The sequence below is a fragment of the Phocoena phocoena genome, chromosome 2 (assembly GCF_963924675.1).
Source record: "Phocoena phocoena chromosome 2, mPhoPho1.1, whole genome shotgun sequence".
NCBI lineage: Eukaryota > Metazoa > Chordata > Mammalia > Artiodactyla > Phocoenidae > Phocoena > Phocoena phocoena.
The window spans coordinates 122,449,868-122,455,867 of NC_089220.1; the positions used below are offsets into that span (position 1 = coordinate 122,449,868).

The 6,000-nt window shown below is 44.2% G+C and overlaps 1 protein-coding gene across 2 annotated transcripts in view; it reads right to left on the reverse strand.

The window, feature by feature from the left end:
- UBE3A (ubiquitin protein ligase E3A) overlaps window positions 1-5,792 on the reverse strand; it is a 92,089-nt gene extending 86,297 nt beyond the window's left edge. The window contains exon 1 of one of the 2 annotated variants that reach the window (XM_065872921.1): window positions 5,230-5,792. The gene's annotated coding sequence lies outside the window, so the exon portion shown is untranslated. The remainder of the gene's footprint in view (window positions 1-5,229) is intronic. The other variant, XM_065872922.1, reaches the window with a different exon arrangement.
- Window positions 5,793-6,000: the final 208 nt, after the last annotated feature.

Genomic DNA, 6,000 nt, shown 5'->3' on the forward strand with positions numbered 1-6,000 from the left:
AAAAAAAAAAAAAGTTTCATGTTTTATTTCTGCAACATAAAGAGATCTGTGCTTGACTAACCTCATCTCTTCCCAAAGGGTACAGAAGATCAACTTCTGGAACACAATCAACTGTTAAAGAGTCACCACAGTAGTCTCCACACTGGCAAGCCAAGAGTTTCACTGAAAGAAGATTTTTATCCTACTTGGGTTAAGTGTTCAGGGCTCGTACACCACCTCCTTGCTTTATTTGCAGCACAGATGTTGACTTTAATTAATGAAGTCTTACTTAGGATTCTCTTCCACAATCCACATATGACATCTTATGTGAGATTCCAGAAGATTTCCTAAAATTGAACTTCAGGAATAATTTAATCTAGTAAGGTTCTAAGTCTCCAAAACCTCTTTTCCTTTCAGGTCAACCCTATGATTCACTTGCCTTTATCACATTAACAGGAGAGGTCAAAAGTAAAGCAAATTACAGAAGTGATTTGACTTTGGACTAATAATACTGAATAATGCATCACTAACTATGAAGATCTACTGTTTATTTCAAATGTAGTTACCAAATATAAAATAAATTCATATACTAAGTATTTCCAAAAATAATATTTCTATGGAAAAGTTAAAAATGTTAGTAGAGAAAAGCATGAAAATACACTAAGGTTCCAATGGTCTGTCCACCACTAACCAACATGTTTTCTTGGGCAAGTCACTAAATCAGTTATAAGGTCACTTTATAGAGTACCATTAATTTACTTTTTCAAGAATGATCTCATTTGAAAATCATTCCTCAGAAACAAAGCAAGTATCACCTTTACTTGACAGAAGGAACAGAGTCAAGGCTTAGAAAGCTAAATGGCCTACTCATGCCCAGCTAGGAAGCTAGAGAAGAAGGATGAACCCACAATCTTCTGACACCAAAGTTAGTGTTTCTTCCTCCACATCAATGGTTCTCCATGGCTTTCGTTCACAGAACCTGTTGAGACTCTAAAGCACTTAAATTTTTACATATAATTTTAGGGCGTTCACAGTCACAAGGCTTAGAATCAAACCGTAATAACTGTCAGCTAAATCTCATGTGCAAACAACAGTAAAAAAAAAAAAAAAAAAGTACTAGCCTTATTTCACTTTCAGATAGACCTTATACTTAATGATCTTTTTTTTTAACTTACTATCCATAATGGTATTTATGTTAAAGATAACAGATAACTCAGATCAAAGCACTGTGACAATTTTGAGATTAAATGAAAAGTTGGCAAAGAAATTTATCATGTATTTGTAAGTAATCTCATTAAAAAACTATTTATAGGGACTTCCCTGGTGGTCCAGTGGTTAAGACTCCGCACTTCCACTGCAGGGGGCGTGGGTTCGATCCCTAGAACTAAGATCTCGCACGTTGCATGGTGCAGCCAAAAAAAAAAAGGAAAAAGGAAAAACCTATTTATGTAGCATCTTTAAGTATTTCAAACATCTCATGTTTTGGACATAGGATATAGGCTTGTAGATTAACACTATTTCCACTTACTGTAATTTTACTTTATTTTCTTTATTAGAAGAAAAAGCCCCACTTCCTCCAGTAACTGCTATGGTCAGAAAAGGCATCTTGTTGAAGGTTGCCTTCTACTAATAGCATAGAAAATACTCACTTAACTGCAATAAGGTGGGTGGGCATTCTCAAAGCAAAGTAACATGCCTCCTAACAGGTAAGACAGAACATGTACCATTATGTGCAGAGTCCTGACCTGGAGTCCGGAGGCTCAAAATGTGCCCTGGCTCTGCCACCTGGTGACTTTAAGAAAACCATCTTAAAGCTCTGCACTTCAATTTCCTCATGTGTAAAACAGGAATAGCCCTACTCAGGCTCACAACTTCTGTGAATTTATAACCAGAAGACAGAATGATGACTGTCCCAGAAAAATAGCGGAGTATTTACAGGCAACTTGCCAAAGTAAATTTTTTTTTTTATACATATACATACACACAAACACTAACACACTATGTGCCAGACACTGGGTGGAGGATTGGGACCAAGATATGAAGTATCTAACATGTGCCAGACAGTGTATAAAGGAAGCAGTAAAACAATATTCTTTAGAACAGGAGCTGGGAGTAGGAGGTGTTGAGTCCATAGAACTGCCTGAGGAGTGGAAGGGCACCAGGAGAATGCGGCTCCATTATTTGACAGGGTTTCACAAAAAGTGTTATATGGAGAAAGTCACTAGACTATACACTTCCAAAAGACAGAGACACGAGTCTTGTCTTTATAGCCCCTACACCAAGCTCAGCTCAGAGTAGCCACAGTAGATACCTAATAAATGTTAGCTGATAACTAAGTCATCCATACTCTGGTAACATACTCTCTGGTAAACACTAGAAGTCCTTGTCCTTAAAAAGTGAGTTCAAAGCCAGTAAGCAAAATAACAATGTAAAGGATAATATGTTAGAGTCCACTGTCTATAAGGTGCTTTGAGAACATTCAGAAAAACTGGGTAGGAAGACTTCAAAGGATAATACTTATTAAGTGCCTATGTGTTAGGCATTGCACATGCTTTAATCCTCACAACTCTGAGTTAGTCTCACCACCCCATTTTACAGATGACAAAACTTGCGGCTCGAGATTAACTAACTTGCCAAGGGTCAGACAACCAGGGTAAGCCAGAATTAAAAGCAGGATCTAACTCCAAAGCTAGTTCCACTATACATACCATAATGTCTTTGGTTTTTATACTTTACCTTTACATTTGCAGTGGGGAGAGAGCAGGGACTATCAAAATCAGCCAAAATTTTGTCATCCTGAATCATTATGAAAAGAGCATCTAAAACTTTACCCAAGTATTTTACTTGAAAAATCACTTCTGAAAATTAGTCTTCACTCATAAAAATCATAAAACTTATTTTTTAACAGCTGCATATGTATACTTAATGTCATGTTTCTACATTTTGACCTATACAACTACAGGTCTAAACAAAAGGGCAAAACATGACTGAAGAACATGACCAGTAATCATTTAAGAAAACAGACACTTACTTTAAGTGTTTGGGCTGAAAAACTTAGGTATGATCCATAGTTTTATATTATTCCACTGACTGCATATTGAGAGAAACAGCAAATTATTCCAAATATTTTTTTAAGGGGAGAGAGGATTGTTTTTGGAGGGGAGAGAGGAGGAGTCATTTAGAAGTGATCTATGGTTTAAGGAATAAAACATTAAATGTTACGTGTCAAAGACACTGTAGGTACCCAACAAATCTTGTTAAATGGACTGGGCAAGTTGGATGAGAATGTGTCTTCCTCTCGCTTCTGACTACTTATTTAAGAAGCTTTTTTTTAAGCCATGAAAAAAAGTGTAAATTTAAGAGATATGAAATACAAGCAGCATATAAAACCTGTGAAAATGAATCAGAACATTGTAATTTGTGTCTCTGTGTAAACTCCTCAGTAACCCAGCAATGTCAGAAGATGGTGTACATGCTACTCAGCACATTAATGCTACTTAGTAAATACTGACACAATAAGACTTTCATAGTTTACGTTCTAATTTTTAAATTTTTTTAAAACTGTTTTTGGTTTGCTATTTAAAGCATTCCGTTAGTGCCACAGGAGTTTAAGTCTTTTTTTTTTTTTAATATTTATTTATTTGGCTACGCCAGGTTACAGCTGCGGCATGTGGGATCTTTTAGCTGTGGCATTCGGGCTCTTAGTTGTGGCATGCGGGATCTAGTGCCCTGACCAGGGGTCAAACCCCGGCCCCCTGCATTTCGAGCCCAGCGTCTTAACCACTGGCCAACCAGGGAAGTCCTGAGATCATTATTTCTTCAAGCTACTTCTTGTTTCTGTTTTGTCATGATTAATAATTTCTTTAATGGGCTTCTGGTCATTCTTTGGATTTAGCAGCACCATCATTAATATTGTATTTTTTCATTAAAAATGTGATAAGCAGTTCAGATTTACAAGCAGGGTCTAATTCCAAAGTTATTTCCACTTCTTTCTATCTTCCTAAACTCTAAACTTTTTTACATGCTTTACAAAATAATCTCTTAAGTAAGGGTACTTACTCGTCAGAGGTGTAAGATAAACACTTCTCAGCCCTCTTGTCCAAATCACTTGACAACATTTACTGGGTATCTCAAGTGTCTTTCACAAGTAACTTTTTAACAGTTGTACTTCTGAACTTTAGGTCGTTTCCATTTCAATCCCCCTTCTCCCCCTGACCCCAGACAAAATTCTGGGGTAATCTGCTGCTTCTCTCAATATGACAGATAGTGGAATGATCTGAAATTATGGGTCATACCTGTATTCCTTTCTGATTGATGGAGGGTAACTTCGGACTGTAAATCCCATATGCCATTAGCTGACATTTTCGACGGCACCCTAGCCACTTAATAAATATAATAACAGACTTTGTAATGTTTCTTTTTTAACATATCCACAGAACGTTTTAAAAAATTCGGAAACTAAATTATCTTTCAAGGATTCTAAGATTAACCAACCAGCGTCGTATTAAAATTATTTTTAACAATTTTATGGATCAAAACATCTGTCGCATTAAATTCTGACTTTACCAACAAAATCCTCCATACCATGACGAGTCCTTTTCATTTTCTCAACTGTAAAAAAAAAAAAAGGGCCAACTGTTTGCAGGTTTGCATTTAATAGTCTCCAGCAAACCCAGTAGCTCACGTTTAATTTCAGAATCTCGATGAGTAATCTGTGAACACAACCCTTGGGCTTGATTTAACACTTCATCCGCCCTCCCTCCCCACCAGTCCACCCCCAAAACCCCAACCCACCAAAGCACACGTCTAAATATTTCTTCACCAAGAAGGCCAAAACCTCGAAAACAGCAAGGAAGAGCTCCCCTTGGAAGGAAAAGGCCCGCCGTTCCCAGCCTGAGGCCCAGGCCGGCCCTGCTAGCCCCACTCCAAGAAGGGCCACCTCTCGATCGCCAGCACGCCCCGCCCCGGGCCCGCTCGTGTCCCCTCGGGCGACAAAACCCTCCCTCCCTGCGGCGCCCAGCCAGGACTGACAGTCACGGCAGGAGCAGCAACAGCCGCTGCTAGCAGAGGCCTACTTCTGGCACCGGCCTCTCCAGACCGCGCGCGCCCCCAGACACTCGCCCCGGCGGGGGTGGGGGCGTCCCTACCCTCGCCGGAGCCTGCCCCGAAAGGGGACTTGGGCGGCCGAGGGGACGATGGGAGGTGCCACCCGGCCGCCCCGGCCCAGGCCCGGTCCTCAGCCACACTGACCTGTCGTCGCCCCCGCGCCTGGGCTGCGGCCCCCGCAGCAGCAGCAGCAGCAGCAGCAGCCGCTTCACTGGTCGTCGCAGCCCTCACCCGCCGCCTCCGCCCGCCACCGCCTCGTTCCCTTTCGCTGCCGCCACCGCCGGCGCTCATGCGGGACCCGCGCTTCCTTCTCCGGAGACCGAGACCGGGAAAGGAGGCGCAGGGGCCGCAGAAAACCCCGCGCTCGTCGCCAGCCGCCGCTCCGCCGCTGCCTGTCCGCACCGGGGGGCTACGCGGCCCGCCTGGCCGCGGCTAGGTGCGAGGTGGTCCGAGTACAGCCCCGAAGTAGAGCCGAGAGAGGCGCCGCCGCCCGCGGCCGTGAGCGCCGGGTCGGCAGAGGTGAAGCGCAAGTCGGCGCGGCGGCTGATGGCGGGCGCCCGAGCCGGCGGAAGGCTACGCGGAGGCGGGGTGCGCGAGCAAGAGAAGGGCGGTGTGTCGAGGTTCCGGCGAAGGCGAGTCGGGCTCTATCGTCTCCTACAGTCACCCCGAGCCCAGCGCCACCATCTTGGGAAAAACGCGGATCTCGCGGCCGCGGCGTAAGCGGGGAGGACTGGCTGGGCGGGCCGAGTATCCCGGCAGGCAGCGCGCGCCACCCGGCCGGGAGAGGGCTCCAGGCCTGGACGCACGGACGCGGGGCGGGGCCGGTGTGCGGGCGGGAGGGCGCCGCGCTCTGCCCCGCCCTCCACCGCCAGCTCCGCTCCCCTCCTGCTTGCCGTCGTCGCCAGCGCAGGGGCT